Source organism: Bos javanicus, chromosome 27, assembly GCF_032452875.1.
Source record: "Bos javanicus breed banteng chromosome 27, ARS-OSU_banteng_1.0, whole genome shotgun sequence".
Taxonomy (NCBI): Eukaryota; Metazoa; Chordata; class Mammalia; order Artiodactyla; family Bovidae; genus Bos; species Bos javanicus.
In genome coordinates, this window is record NC_083894.1 from 25,663,053 (window position 1) to 25,679,990 (window position 16,938).

The window sequence follows — 16,938 nt, forward strand, 5'->3', positions numbered from 1 at the left end:
GCGGGGGTCTACGAAAGGGCGCGCGCGAGCAAAAGCGGACGCAAACTTGGCCCCTAGGGGCTCTCACTGGCGAATCTCTTCTCCCGGGTTCCCCTTTCTCCCGCAGCTTCTCGGTTACATAGCAGTCCGGGCGGCCTTGGGCGCCGGGCAGCACGATGCCAAGGGGGAGGTGGTAGTGGAGTGGAGTGTGTTTACGGGAGAGGTACGAGGGCTCCCTTCTGTTGTTGCCTCTATTGTATTTCGCCCGTTGCGCTGCCGTTCCGGCCGCGGTTCCCCCACGAACTGCCGGAGCTCCGCGCTCTGCCCCAGCCAGAGTTTCCTCTCCTCGGCGTATAGATTTATTAATGCTCCTCGGCTCTCCCCCGGGAGGGGGCAGATGCATTACTACCTCGCGAGGCTCCGCCTCTTTCCATTCTGGGCCGCGAGCCCTGCCCCGCCCCCCGCGCCCGCTCCCCGCCCCCTGGCGGCTCCCCCCGCCCCTCCGGCCCCACCTCCTCCGCACGCCCCAGCGAGTGAATGGAGTGCGGGCCGCTCGCTCCTGGTCACGGGGACGCGACGTCACAAAGAGCGGAGTAAACAGGGCGCGCGGCGGTCGCCGCCAGGCCCATTCATAAAACCGAGACCTAGAGGAAAAGGGAGGAGGCCTCCGACCCGCAGGCGAGCGGCTGCGCCGGGACTTTGTGAATGGAGCGTGGCGGCGCCTCTACCCTGCCTCCGCTCGCGTCCTGCCCGACCCGAGTTGCCTTGCAGCCACTGCACCCCCGCCTCGGTGGTGGCGGCGATGATACGCGGAAAAAAATCGCCAGCCGAGAAGCTGGCCTAGCGGAGGGCCGGACTCGGTTTTGAGCTTTCATCCCGGTTTACCTCCGCGCTTCCCCCTTGTCAGCCCCGCAGGTGGGCCCCTAGTACCCAAGGGGACTGGGAAACGCCGCATCGCAGCCGGCCCAGCCAGGCCCTCCTCGCCCCAGCCTTACGGAGCGCGTTTGGCCCGCCAGGCGTTTTTGGTTGTTGTTGGTGTTTTTTTTTTTTCAATTGCAGTTTCTCAGACTTTAGCTTCTGCCTTAGCCTGATCGATTTTCATCTTAAGGTATAAATCAGTTTTATAGCTTCCCGAGGAACGTGGGCAAACCCGAATCCAGGAGATGAAAGAGAAAGCCCTCGCGCCCCGAAGCCCGGTAATAGGAGTGAAGTGTTGAGTTTGTTGCTTTATGACCCAGAGGGAGACATTAATTGGATCCGGAATGTTGTTCCCAAGGAGGAAGGCGGAGTGCCACTCCCTTCCACGCTTCCTAAAGATGTTTATTTAACCCTGATTGGGGGCGGGGGGGGGGGGGGGACGGACATTTTCGGCTTTTGGAAAAGTCCTCACGCCTCTCGTACTCGTGTGAATTGTCTCTCAGGAAATGACAATTAGGGTCCACATTTGGTGCGAAACTAGACCCCGAGAAATTGACGGGTAAAGAATTTAATACGTCCCAGGGCCGATTCGGGTTTCTTTGCGTCCCTCTTTCCCGGTCCGGTCTCATTTTCCCCGCCCCCGCTTCTACTTATGCATTTTATTTCCCAGAGGCCACTTTTGGCAGGGGGTGCGTGCGCGCAGCGGTGGGGGACACGACAGAAGCCAAAAATGATGCGTCCGACATCTTGCCAAGTCTTGTTAGTGAGAATTAACCACCGAACAGGGAATTACGGGACTCGCTCGGGGCCCCGGTGGCAGTGGGATCGAGTCTTCTGTTCCTGGCTGGCGGAGGCGACAGGGGTCGGTGAACCCGCTCCCTCCCCCGACTCAGCCTTCCGCTCCGCCTTTGTTCCCCGTGGAGCGGCTCTCCAGGGCTGTAGACTCCGGGCCCCAGGGCCACCCCTTCAGTCCCCAGCCCGGCCTCGGCGGCGGCCTCCATCTCCGAAATCTACAGCCCTCGATCTCCTCCCGCTGCGTCCGGGCTCCCGGACCCCAGGCCCAAGCTGAGTGCCCCAAAATAGCTCTGCGATGTACTGGTCCCGTCTCTATTTAGAATTTACTATTTTATTCATCGTGGACTTGTGGGGAGGCGGCACTAATTTTAATTGTTTAAGCCACTACTTTATTTATTTTGACTACTCAATTTCGGGTTCCCCTCGACATTTGGCGCACGAGGAGCGGCCACCACTGAGGACCCAGTGAGGCCGCGGGGCACTCCAGAGGGGAGGTCAGCGGTCAAAGGTTTGCTGCTTGGCTTCTCCGCTGGGAAGGGGACTGTATTCCCTCCCAAGGCTTTTGTCCGGGTTTTCGCGTGCTGAGGTGGTCGTGAGGCTCTGTGTAAAGACTCGCTTTCCCTGGCACACCAGGAGCTAGCCCTTTCCAAGGAGCCCCCCCCGCGCGCCCACGTTCCCCGGCTTTCCCGGGACATTCTTGGGCAGCACTGGAATCCGCTTTCAGAAAAACGCCGATGCCTTTACAAGGACTTCAGCTGGACATCTCGGAAGAGCCTCTCAGTCGGAGGCAGGTCCGGGCGAACTGCACACGTGTCGCAAGAGCTGGGGGACGTCCCCCGGCGGCACGGCCGGGCTCCGCTAGCCTTTGTTTGGCATAAGCCGGGGGCGCCTCCGCGTCCGCCTGACCCCCTGCCCGGCCCTCACGTGGCCCGTAAATAACAGGTCCGGAGGCAGGAAAATGCCCACCGAACAAAGACTTGCTTTCTGCACCTGATGGTAATCCGCGGTGGCAAAGCCCGTAAATCCCGCAGGCAATTCACACGGAAGGGGGCGTGGGCGGGCGCGTGTGAGTGTGTCTCTATGTCCACGTGTGCCCGCCCGCGCCTGCGCGCCCGCAACCTGGAGGCGAGCCGCAGCATCCAATTCAAGTACTTAAGCCAAGATCCTTTTGCATTACCAACGCGAATGCCTGATATTTGAAAAAAGACTGGGAAAAAAAAAAATCCTCTCCCTTCAAGTCAGGAATTAGCTTTCGGTTATGTGAATTTCAGCCAGCAAGATTTAAATTTTGTTTTTATCCGGGTTCTCTGTAAGCACCCTAGATAATTTTTGTAATTTTTGGTATTATAAGTGTGTGGGTCATGTGCTACCCAAATAAATACAATGTAAGGGATCCTCGATCCTGGCTATAGAGGTGATAGAACTTGTCTCCAGTGAGTATGCAGGCGGGGCCAGAGATGTTGGGTTGGGGGGGAGCCTTAATCAGTTTACAGGAGAACCTCGTGAAACAGCTTGTCTAAAAGATCTTGGAGAAAACAAAGGCATTTGGAAGGAAGACACTGAATGTCATTTCAAAGTTAATTTGATTAAGGAAGGCATTTCTGCGGGAGCTGGAATGGGATTGCCCACGGAGAGAGATTTTATTTATACTCAGCAGGAAACCTCCGGGTGAAAATACTTTAAACATTCACTGTGACATGTAAATCCAACTTCTCTTTCACCAGATAGTCCTCAGACCGACCTTATTAGTCACTGTTAGGCCTGGCAAAACCCTTGTTCTTGTTTAAAAACATTTCTTTCCAATTAGGAAGTTGTGTGATCTGGGAATTTAAAGCCCAGAGCAGGATCCCCTGAGAGGACTATCTATGGCTTCTATTCTGGTTTTGATGGCAACCTCTGACTCACTGCGCTGTCTCCAAGTGCCTGAATAAAGCTTGCCTGAAAAATCACTAATGAATTAAAGTGGTGATGAAAAGCAGAGTTCTGTGGATTCCTCTTTACTGAGTGGATCCCTCTCACCTTGCTTATTACTCTCAAGTGGAACAGGAGTGGTCCTTTTGACATTGAGCTGTTGGCTAGGTTTCTTAGATCAGCTGATGGGGGGAGCTTCCACCCTAGTAATGAGAATGCTCAAAAGAACTGAGAGGCTGTTTCATGTTCTTCAAGGGAAGAAGTCTGGATATACTGTGTGTTCTTAGGTAACAGGTATAGATAGATGAATTGAAGAATGTCTTGTCCTTTCCTGCCCACCTCTGCTCATCAAGTCAGGACTCAAAAGCCTTCAGTGTTGAGTGAGAATGAACATCACCAAACAGCCTCAAAAGCAACCTGAAAGCTTTTTTTAGTCCTGACTTTGTCATAGATTTGTTCAGTAACCTCTGTTTATTTTCCTAGCCACAGTACTGTAGCACTTGCTGATGATTTAAAGTGCTAGGTCTCTAATCCAGGGTCTCTACAGAAAGGTTTTAATACATTGCCTCCCCCCGATACTTTATTTTAAAAACAATTCAATCTAGGCTATGCCAGCATCTAGCTTAGTGATCTTGGGCAAGATAATCTCCCTGGAGTTCAGTTTCTTCATCTGCAAAATGAAGAGTTTGGGCATGATTGATTTGTCAGAGCCAGTTCATTACCACCCCTGTGTGATTCTGAGTTGGAGAGCTCTCTGCCAGCCTGAAATAACCACCTTCTTTCTCTCAAAGCCAGGCACTCTGAAATCCACAAGTCACAGCACAGTCTCTGCCTCCTTCCTGTCCCTCATTTGCTTAACGCTGGTAATTTTAATTTATATGTTAAGTCAAGTGCTAATGTCCCAAGCTTCTTATCAAAACTTCAAGTTTTGAAAATCAAATTTTGAAAGCAAGTACTCCACATAAAGTACTTTATGTGGAGATAAAAAGTGGGCTCAGATTTTTTGGGGGGTTCACTCCAGCTGTGAATATTTTCATATTCATTTATTAGACACACATGTTAAACTCAGTGGGGGAAACAAACTTGTCTCAAACACTGTGCCTTCAAAGAGTTTATGATCTATTTGGTTTAGTCAGGGTGTGATTGTTATGGTTTGTTACTGCAGGGCAGGATCAAATATCTTTAGGGAAGAACAAACACAATGCCAAGGGGATTCAGACAAGAAAGGGGTTGAAATGTTTTGTGAAATCCATAGGGAAATGGAAGAAAAAGGCCATGATGAATAAAATGAATTTCATCTATTTAGATGTTATCCTTGATTTCTCTTGGTTGGTCCCGATTCTTTTTTTTTTTTTCCCAAGCTTTTATTCCACCTCTGACATTCATTCTGTCCTTGTGACTTGTGTCTTTTCCTTTCATCTGTTAACTTCTCTCTTCCCCAGTGGGTTTGCCTGCTGAAAATAGATGAGCCCTTGGTCTGAAGCTGCAAGGGAGCCAAGATGATGCAAAGGTTCTGTAGAAAATCTCTGCCATGGACAGAGTCCATGGTCAGTGAGCTGACCCAGATGTAAGGTGACCCAAGTGTGGGCCCGACTCTAGGTTGCACTGTCCTCTTCAGCAAATCAATTTTCTACATCTTAATTTTACCATCTGTAGAAGTAGGGAAAATAATGGACTTTTTACTTTTCTCAGGACAGCAAAATATCTAAATCGCTTTCCCAGGAATCCTGCTGTGAACTTCTTTTCCAAACCAAATATTGGCATGCTGCTACTGCTGCTGCTAAGTTGCGTCAGTCGTGTCCGACTCTGTGCGACCCCATAGACAGCAGCCCAAAAGGCTCCTCTGTCCCTGGGATTCTCCAGGCAAGAACACTGGAGTGGGTTGCCATTTCCTTCTCCAATGCATGAAAGTGAAAAGTGAAAGTGAAGTCGCTCAGTCGTGTCTGACTCTTAGCGACCCCATGGACTGCAGCCTACCAGGCTCCTCCGTCCATGGGATTCTCCAGGCAAGAGTACTGGAGTGGGTTGCCATTGCCTTCTCCAAAATATTGGCATAAGTGGTCAGAAAAGATTTTTGGAATTGTGAGATTATATATATATATAATTTAAAAATTCTTACCAAGAATTAAGCATTAAATCACATTTATGTATTTTCTAAATTTTTTTTGAAAGCAATAAAACAACCCTAAATTAAGACTATCACAGGAAACCTGAGACTTTGTGGCATTATTTCTTCACTGGTGAAACAGTGTGTGCTCGGTCACTTTAGTCATGTCTGACTCTTTGCTACCCCATAGACTGTAGTCTACCAGACTCATCTGTCCATGGTATTTTCCAGGCAAGAATACTGGAGCAGGTTGCCATTCCTCCTGCAGGAAATCTTCCCAACCCAGGGATCGAACCTGCGTCTTCTGAGGCTCCTGTACTGGCAGGCAGGTTCTTTACCATCAAGCCACCTAGAAAGCCCCATTGGTGAAACAGTAGAGGAAACAAAATTTATAGAAGACCCCTGTCATGCCACCTGTTTTCCATCATAGCCCCTTGTCATCATTATCCACTGAAGTCTCCATAATCATTCTGCAGAGGGTCCCGGATGCAATCCTTCCTGCCCAATAATGTAACAAAGGGAGTATGTGTCCTGCCTTTCAGATGATTTAGCTATACTTTGCTTCCACATTTTGGCCTAATTCAAGTCTTTTTGCGTAATGGTTGGTTCATCCTCTTCTTAACTGTATAGGAGAAACCAAATATCTTCCCTCAACTCTCTTAGCTTTGTACCTGGAGCAAATTAGACTGACAAAGACAGGCTGTGCACGTGTGCGCTCAGTCACTTCAGTCATATCTGACTCTTCGTGACTCTATGGACTGTAGCCCTTTAGGCTCTTCTGTCCATGGGATTCTCTAGACAAGAATATTGGAGCAGGTTCCCATGTCCTCATCCAGGGGAATCTTCCTGACCCAGGGATCAAACCTAAGTCTCAGGTCTCCTGCCTTGGCAGGTGGGTTCTTTGCCACTAGCGCCACCTGGGAACCACCCCTCCCCACCAAAGACAGGCTAACAGGAGAAAAAGCACACAATTTTAGTTGATGTTAATATATACATATACTTTTTTTTTTTTTTTAACATGTACAAGGGATTCACAGAAAAGAAACCCAAAGAAGTAGTTAGACTTGGAGGCTTATATGCCATTTTAACAAAGAGCAATAAGTTGCGAAAGCAAAAGTTGCTCAGTTGTGTCCAACTCTTTGTGACCCCATGGAATTCCAGTCCATGGAATTCTCCAGGCCAGAATACTGGAGTGGGTAGCCTATCCCTTTTCCAGGGGATCTTCCCAACCCAGGGATCAAACCCAGGTCTCCCTCATTGCAGGTAGACTCTTTACCACCTGAGTCACCAGCGAAGCCCAAAATTACTAGAGTGAGTAGCCTATCCCTTCTCCAGCGGATCTTCCCGACCCAGGAATTGAACCGGGGTCTCCTGCATTCCAGGTGGATTCATTACCAACTGAGCTATCAGGGAAGCCCTGATAAATTGTAGAGGAGCAATTAGACAGAGAAAAGAGAAGTTGAGCTTCTAGGGCTGATAAATTATGGAAAGGTGATTAGGAAATAAGTGGGGGAAATAATGGTAGATTAGGGTTATTTAGGACTTCCCTTGTGGCTCAGCTGGTAAAGAATCCACCTGCAATTCGGGAGATCGGGGTTCAATTCCTGGGTTGGATAGATCCCCTGGAGAAGGCTACCCACTCCAGTATGCTGGCCTGGAGAATTCCATGGACTGTACAGCCCATGGGGCCACAAAGAGTCGGACACAACTGAGCGACTTTCACTTTCAGGGTTATTTAGTGAGGTTTTATTTGCGCAGACTCATCTAGGTACCGTATCTGTCTCTGGTGACAAGGGTCATTCTCCTCCCCCTGAGCAGGAGAAGGAGGCACCTACATGGGGGTGGTTGGGGGGAGTGGTGGGTGGTGGAATTCATGCCCTGCTTCTAGGCAGATGGGAAGTAGGGAGGCAGAGAGCTCTTTTCACATCTGTTTCTCAGTTGCCTTTAGCTGACAATAGTCTTTATGCTAATACAGCATTTCTGGGGGTGGCACATTGTGATCCCCTTCAGAACCATCTCGAAGCTTAACCAAATGCTGGGCTGGGCAGGGCAAAGAGAGATGCCAGAGTCTCAGCTTGAGGCTTGCTTGAATGATGAGTAAGTCGCCCATCAGTGAATCATTGAATGATTCAGCCCATTAATGGTTTTAGAAACCCTTTAGAAGCTAAAGCCCTTACTTCTGAGTTTTCAGGCAGATGGAAGGAAGGGGCCAAGAAGCAACAATTTCTAAAGGAAAAATATCCACAGTCGATGGAACTATTTTAACAAAAAGCAAAATGCCATGGATACTCCATGATCAGTTCATAAATCATTGGTTCAGTTCACCCTGGTTGAAATCATCTGAAATCAGGACCAGCCTCTCCCAGCTGGATGGATACTCAGATCAACAACCCTGGAAAGGAACAAAAGAAGCAGAGGGAGGCGGGGCAAAGGGGCTCCACCGGCCACCTCAGGCTTCTCAGTGAGCTGCCAGAAGGTGGGCAGAAGGACAGCCCATCTGCTCAGGGGCCCCAGACCCACCTTTGCCTTCATCATCCTGCACGGTGAAGCTGTCCTCAGACTGTGTGCATTTCCTCTGTGTGATCTAATTGTCCAGGCTATCCGGTTTCTGTCTTTAAAAAAAAAAAAATTATTTGGGCCGTCCAGAGTCAGTATGCCAAAGGAATACAGCTAAATGTGCTCCATCCATTCTTTCCCAGGTAAGAGTTGTAGTCTCTGTCTACCTTTTCTGTTGGAATTAGCATAACAATCCACAGAGATTTACTCACTGAAAGAAACACCCAGGGCTCTCTTTAAGCAGTGGTTAATTACATCCTGCTATTTATCCCATTTATCAGAGGTTAACTAATTAGCACCAGCCAACTCCATTTTTAATCTAACGTGGTCCTCCTCCCCCTCCCCTCACAGACTCCCAGTATCCTGAGTGGTCTGAGTCACATAGTCCTGAACCAGGTAAGCCTGTCCTCTCTTCTAGGTGACCCAGGCCCATTTAGCAAGGCCCATCCTGCTGCCCCTGCCTGAGTCTGAGCTGTATCCTCTCTAGCCCTCTCTGCAATGAGAACAGACCCAGGCTTTGGAGCCAGGCAAATGTGGGTTGTTGGCTCTGCCATATAGCGGCTGGGGAACTTTAGGTAAGTCTTTATTTCCCCTTTCCTCATCTTTTCAGTGGGAATGTTACTAACATGTAGACTAATTATTGGGAATGTTATTCAACAACTCTTATTCCCTTTTCTTAAACAACTTTTTAAAAAGAAGCTAACAGATGTCTATGAGGCAGCATTGTTTTGTTTTGTTTTTAATATTTATTTATTTGGCTGTGCCCGTTCTTAGTTGTGGGATCCAAACTCTTACCTGTGGCATGTGGGATCTATTTTCTAGACCAGGGATCAAACCTGGGCCTCCTGCAATGGGAGGTCTGAGTCTTAGCCACTGGACCACCAGGGAAGTCCCAATATTTATCCTTTTATGTCTGATTTATCTATCTCAGCATTGAAGATATGCTTTGAAGACTGGTCTATATTGTACCATGTATCAGGATTTCATTTCTTTTTTAAGACTGAATAGTATTTCATTGTATGCATAGACCACGTTTTCTTTATCCATTCATCTGTTAATGAACATATGGGTTATTTCTAGCTATTGTGAATAATGCTATGCGCATTGGTGTACAATATCTGCTAAGTCCCGCCTTTCAAATCTCTCAGGTTTATACCTACAAGTGGAATTGCTAGCTCATATAGTAATTCTCTGTTTAATTCTTTGAGGTTCATCTTTTTTTATCTGTTTGATACTCATATGCTCTATTTACTTTTCTATAGCTCACATGTCTCATAAGTTAAACAACAAACATTTGTTCCTCGCAGTTCTGGAGGCTGGGAAGTCTAAGACCAAGATTTTGGCAGATCTGCCGTCTGGTTTTATCTTCTCATTGTGACCTCACATGGCAGAAAGGACAAGGAAGTTCCCTGGGGTCCCTTTTATAAGAGCATGAACCCCATTCCTGAGGGCTTTGCCCTCATGAGCTAATCACCACCTGAAGACCCCACATCTAATACCATCACTTGGGGCTTAGGGGCTCCAACACATGAGTTTTGAGAGGACACAAACTTTCAGTCTGCAGCGCAATTCTCTACTTAGTTTTCCTCATTTTCTGTAGCAGAATTGAGTCATCTTAGGTATTGCAGCCGATTCTAATTACAACCCCTGCCAAGCAACACGGTTCAGATCTGATCATGGACCTTGACAAAACTTCTACAGTCCTCAGGCCAGACCTAAACACAGAATGCCTGGATCCGAGATGTATTAATTTATTAATTGCTAGGGCTGTGCTCAGAAAAAAGCCCTGAGTCCTCCACGCCTCTGTCCTGCGCTCCCACCAGCCTCTCTGCACTGTCAGTGCTGTTTACATTTTTTCAAACGCTGTAGGATTCACCTGCTCTCCACACCGTCCCTGTGGCTGCCTTCTCTAACCTCCACTTCCTGCTCCTTTTATGTAGTTCAGATGTTTGCTGCCTGAGAGGTAGGGGGTGAAAGTAGGGGTAGGGGGTGGAAGTGGCAGTGGGTGGGTACCCAGGGCCACAGCTCACTCCCCTGGACAGGGAGCCTCCACTTCTTGGCTAGTCCACCCAACCAACTGGCCCCGGCCCCCCTCAGCGCCACCAACAGCCCAAGGGCTTTTCCAGTCTTCTCCTGAAAAGGCAGATTTAATCCTTTCGAGTTCTCTGCAGCAACTTCTGACCAGACAGACTGCTTCCGCTCACCAGAGGCTCACAAACCCAGTCACACTGAAATGCGCTTATGTGTGGGGATGGCTGTTCAGAGCTAAACCCACGCTGGAGGGTACATACGCACTTCCTGGCCCCAGGCATAAACACCACGTATGTATTCTTTCCTTTCAGAAGGGTTGCTTTTCATGCTTGTAATGAAGTGTGGTCAGAACATATTCTCTTCTAGAATATTAGGTCAGTCAGAGGTTTTCCCGTCTGCTTTATACATGTGAATGAAAACGGAAGTCAGCAAAGCCTGTCGTTGAATACTGTACACACGTGTCAGTAGAGGCAGTGCTAGAGTGGACTTTTCCCTGGGGTATTTGTTGGTGATTTAAAGAGAAAGGCAAGGGATTAGACTGTGTGCCTCTTGCTGTAGCTTCCATCTATGGGTTGGGAAAAACACGGAAATATCTAAATATTATATAATATCTAAATAATTATCTAAACATGATCAAGTTTTCCACTTGGAAGTTATCAAGTCTGAAGTATATCAAATTGAAGAGTGCTGTAAATATAGATTCTTTTTTGAATCTTACGAGGACTCCTGTTTCTGCGCCTTCTCTCCAGTTGACTGAAGAATGAAGGAAAATGTTTTGCTTGAACTTTCTCTGTAGGGCAACCCTGGCAAAGGTCTTTTCCTGTATTAAATTCCCCATGGCCTTGCATGGCAGAGGTGAAGTGTGTGTGTGTGTGTGCATATATATACACACATACATATATGTATGTATGCATAGGCACGTGTACATATACACACAGGTGTGTATAACATTTATTTTTTTCCTTCCTGAAACACCCATTTCCAACTTCCCCCTCATTTTCGTAAAATCCCCTTATCCCTTTCCCACCCCTTGCAATGCAAAAGGGGTTTTCTCCTTCCCACTCTGTGTTGCTATTAACTCATATACACTCGTGACAGGATGTATTCAAATTCAATGCTCACAAAATTCAGAGACCGGTTTTTCTTCCACCCCCAATGTGCGTTTTCTGACTCGCGATGCAGGTTTAGTAAGTTTTCACTTTAAAAGGTCAGCAGCCCTCCCTGGGTGGTGATTGACAGGCGAGGATGGGGCGGGGGAGGGTCGCCCCCCTCCCTACCCACCCCCTCCCCCGGGAGTCAGCATCTTGGCAGAGGAGGAGAGTAGTTGCTCAAGCTGGCTCGGCTACACACCCCCAGTCAACACCTCGGGGTCCCCTTGTGTCTGGGTACCTGCCTCCCTCCTGTGCTCCTTCAAGTCCTGTTCTGAGAGGAGACAGAGGTAGTCGCTGCCAGGATAATTAAAATGGAAAGGTGGTTGACGGAGGCACTGACTGTGTGCCGAATTTGTAGCCAAGGTACCCCATTAGCTCAGGGTGCCTGTGGACACCTGTGATTCTCCAACCTCCTGCCTACCCCCTGGATGGGTGGGACTCCACTCTGAAGAGAACGCATATAAAATACCCTGCATCGGGGCCAGGAAACAAACACTGGTACCAGGGGCCCGTTCCCTAGGCCTGCCGTGATGAAGGACCACAGACTGAGTGGCTTACGTAGCGGATATTTGTTTCTACACAATTCTGGAAGCCAGAAGTCGAGATCAGGGGTGGTTTCTTCCGAGGCCTCTCTCCTTGGTGGATGGATGGATGGTGGTCTTCTCACTGTGTCCTCCCATGGCCTTTCCTCTGTGAGTCTGTGCCCCCATGGCCTCTTCTTATAAGGCACCAGTCATACTGGATTAGGACCCACTCTAAGGTCCTCATTTTAACTTAAGTACCTCATTAAAGCCCTCGCCTCCAACTATATCGCATTCTGAGGTCCTGGGAATTAGGACGTTAACTTATTAATTCTGGTTATGTAACGGGACTGCTGTGAACTTTTCCCAGGAGGAGATCTGATCCCCTCAATGTATTCTTCCTGACCCTGTCTCCCCAGGAGGTAGCTTCTTGTAGGTTCTGGAGTCAGACTTGGACTCCGGTTGGATCCTTTCTAGCTGTGTCACCTTAGGTTGGTTACTTGATATCTCTGAGCTCAGGTTTCCTCTGCTGGGAAATGGGGGCAAAATACACACAGGCCTGACTTGGTACCAGTCTCCGTACCCAAATCCTCTACCATTCTTTCCTCTTGGTTCTGTTCCCTTCTGAGGTCCCCAAGGACATCCCATCCACAGGGAAGCAGATGCATTTATTTGTGATGTGTTATCAGGTGCCGGCTGGGCCCATCACTATGCCCATCTCGGAACCTCCATGGAAGGAGGTCCATCTCCTGGGGCCTTGTCTCTTCCTGGGTCCCCCAGGCTCAGATGAACCTGCTCGGGGCTCCTGGTCTGGCTTGGGGGTGGGGGCAGACTAGAGAGTCTCACCTCCAAGGCCACCTGTCCCTAAACAGGCAGGGGGCGGGGCTTAGACTCCAGAGGGGATGCAGACTGAAATCAGAAGGCTCCAGGCTTGGATCAGGGCCAAGGCAAAAGCCACTTGTACCAGTTGTCAGATTCCAGTGATTAGCAGGTTCCCAGACTCGGGAAGGGGACCTGTCGCTTGTCCAGGAGGGTGGGAAGCAATGGCTTAGGGCACTGGGGGAGAGAGAGGAGGCAGGGAGAGGACCAGACTCTCTGGGAGAGAAAGCAGTGCGTGGAGGATGGCTCTGAATTCAGGGACGAAGTTTCTCAATCAAGAGTGTCACAGGGCAGCTGGCATCAGCCCCATCCCAGTGCCACACCCACCCCTCCCGCCCTGATCCGCGGGCTCCGCTGGAGCAGGGGGCTCAGGGCAGGAGCAGGGGGGCTCTGGGCAAGGGGCACAGCAGCCTCTGGCAGAGAAATGACGAGAGAGGGGGGAGGCCAGCCCCGCTAAGGCTTTGCACGGGGACAGGCTGGCCCGCTGGTGGCCCCGTTCTCTGCCTGTTGTCTTTTCCTGCCCTTCGTGGCTGGCTCGCATCTCTCCAGATGGTGCAGAGGCGGGGAGAGGTCACAGAGAAGCAGGTCTGCTGTGCTTGGCGAGGAGGGGAGCCGAGTTAGGGTTTGTGGGTACTGTGTGCGCAGAGGCACCCCCTTTCTTCCCAGAGCAACAGAAAACAGACACGAGTTTAAGTCAGTGCCCTAGCCCCAGTGTCTTCCTGCAGCTCTGCTGGGGGTGAGGGAGGAGAGATCAGATGGGCACAGGACTCCCCGGGCTCCCCAGCTTATCCAGGAAGACACAGACGCCTCTCAGCCCTGAAGTCCCTCCCCCAAATCTAGCTGGGTATTGGGAGCCCATTCCCCACCGACTGGCAGCCCCGGGGGCTGGCTGTGTAGCCCAGGCCTGGCCTTTCCCCACGATTCCCTGGTCTTGGCTCCACGTCTGTCCTGGGCCTGGGCTCTTGCGGTCTTGAGTCTGGCGGTCAGGCCTTTCCCACCTGGGGCTAGATGCTGCCTGTTGAAGCCCCACTTCCTAGATGGGAGCGGGATGTGCTCTATCTGGCTGGACTGAAAGGCCCTGCACCCCGTGAGTGACCCCCTTGGCATGTTGGCGCCAGCTGCGGTGAGTTGGAGCTGCCCCGCTGACCACGGGGATTTACATTTCCTGTCCTCCCCTCCTCCCCGACCCAGTGAGCAGCGAAACCAACCAGGGTTAATCCCTCCAGGCCGCTGGCTGCCACTGTGGGGTCAAACGTGCCTCCTGGCTGAGCCTGCAAGCCCTGGGATCTGTGGGAGTGTCCATGTGAGAGGTACATGTGGCAGTGGGCTGTGGACCCTCTGCGGGCCCTCCCAGAGCCATCTCGACTTTTCTTAGTCTCTTCTCTGAGCACTTCCCTGGCAGCTGGCTCATCTGGCTCACTTCTCTGAATCTTTTGACTTGGATGACCTCCCATCTGGGTTACTGCCCTGGCCTCCTTACTTGCCCACCCGCCCCATCCCAGGCCCCTGCCCTGTCTCTTCCTGCTTGCATGAACCCTACGCACGAGGCTGCTCTGATCATATATCCTGATTACAAATGTTTATGATTCTGGCCACCTTCATGGAGTCTGCAGTGGACCCTCCATCTCCTTTCCCAATGTCCACCCTTCGTCTGGAATCACCCTTTGCCCCAAGTCATTCCTGGATGTGCTCTGTATTTTCTTTCCCGAGTGACTGGGCTTGCCCTGTTCTCTGTGCCCCCAACGCCCTCCTCCTGGGACTCTTGAGACAGTTTAAGAAAGATCCTGCCTCTGAGCTTTGAGCACGCACATCCGAATCTGCCATTCATGTGATCCCCAGCCCATTCTCACCAGAGACTTATGCAAGCTACCCCTGGTCTGTTTGAGAATTGCCCCATGCCTAAATGATGCAAAACCAGAGTCATAACACCCTCAAGAGAGACTTTGAACTTCACTTATTAATCAATTGGAAATTTGGACAGAACTTCTGCGTGATGTCTGTCCCTTTCACTTTCAGTTCGGGGAGGCTCACTGAGCTTCCTTCAAGGACGTGGCTCTCTTTGCCTGGCAAACAATACATTCTGTACATTTAGGCCACTTTGTTTGTCTTTGTTCCATGAAAGACCTAGTCAGTGTTTTCTTAATTTTTCAGCCAAAAGTAATCTTCTTGTCTCTCTAGCTCTTGTAACATTTTTTCTGTTTCCCTATCTTCTTTTATTCATTCATTTAACAGATACCCAGGCATTATTATTATAATCAGACACTGTTGCTTGCCCCGAGCTATGGTAGTGAACAAAACAGACAAGGATTAAAAAACGTGATCTCATGGAACTGACATCATATACAGAGAAAGACAATAAAAACACAGAAGTAATTTGTATAATGTGTTACATATTGATAGGTCATGCAGAAAAATAAAGCAAGGATAGAGATACAGAACATTGTAGGATGCTAAAAATTTTAAATAAAACATTTTATAAACTTGACCTAAGCCATTTTGGATATGCTCAATTCTTAGGGGGTTTTTGGTAGATGGCGGCAGCTGCTGAGAAATATGAGGTAGGTGGGGGTTAGCCGTTCCCCTGTAATGTCACTGTCAGGAAATAATCAAAGTACAGCTCATACCAGACTCTGCTTATGACAATTATTAATCAAATACTTTGTTCACAAAGCAGATCTGAAATTGTTCAAATAACCTATACTGGATTCCCATCGACTTTTCGTATTTCCCAGGTCTGTGCCTTCTGGTCAGGATCTTGGTTCACAAATCCCTCTAAACCAACCTCTGGGTATGGCTCAGAACAGGAACTCCAACTCTTTGTGACCACATGGACTGTAGCACACCAGGCTCCTCTGTCCACAGAGATTCTCCAGCCAAGAGACCAGAAGTGGGTTGCCATGGCCTCCTCCAGGGGCTTTTCCCAAGCCAGGGATCAAACGCAGGTCTCCCACATTGCAGGTGGATGCTTTACCATCTGAACCGCCTGGGAAGCCCAAGTCCCTAAATGATTGCATCCAATTATCAAACCAATCCCCCTAAATAAAATTTTAATTTTACTAATAGAAGCACTATTGCTTGGCTGCTTCATATGTTGCTAGCTTTACCAGAAAAACTTACCTTTTGAATTTAATGAACTCATCAGCAAAGTGTTGGTTGTGACTTGAGAAAAGTCGAAGTGTTAGTTGCTCAGGTGTATCCAACTCTTTGTAACCCTGTGTACTGTAGCCCACCAGGCTCCTCCATCCTTGGGATTCTCCAGGCAAGAATACGGGAGTGGGTTGCCATTTCCTTCTCAAGGGGATCTTCCTGACCCAGGGATCGAACCCAGGCCTCCTACACTGCAGGCAGGAGATTTGAGATGGGGGTAACAGAAATTCTTGGAATAGCATCCTGGGAGTGAGGCCTTTTCTGGGAGAATACCAGCTGAGTATTCCTGGACTGTGGATTCTTTTTTTTTTTTTTTTTTTTAGAAACTTCCCTGCTGGTCCAGTGGCTAAAATTCCAAGCTCCCAATGCAGGGAGCCGAGGTTCCATTCCTGGTCAGGTAACTATTTCCCACAGGCCACAGCTAAGAGTTTGCATGCTGCAACTAAAGAGTCCTCTTGCCGCAACAAAGACCCAGCACGACCAAATAAATAAATAAATATGAATATTTAACATTATTTTAAAATTAATTATTCTTGGCTATGCGGGGTGTATGTTTCAATGCTATTCTCTCACATCATCCCACCCTCTCCTTCCGCCACTGTGTCCAGAAGTCTGTTCTTTATGTCTGTGGCTCCTCTGCTTCCCTGCATGTAGGATCATTGGTACCATCTTTTTAGATTCCATATGTATGCTTTAATATATGATATTTATCTTTCTCTTTCACTTTACTCGGATAACAGCCTCTAGGTTCATCCACCTCATTAGAACTGACTCAGATGCATTCCTTTTTTAGCTGAGTGATATTCCATTGTGTTTATATACCACCACTGCCTTCTCCATTCATCTGTTGCTGGACATCTAGGTTACTTCCATGTCCCTGCTATTGTAAATAGGGCTGCAGTGAACATTCGGGTACATGTGTCTTTTTCAGTTATGGTTTCCT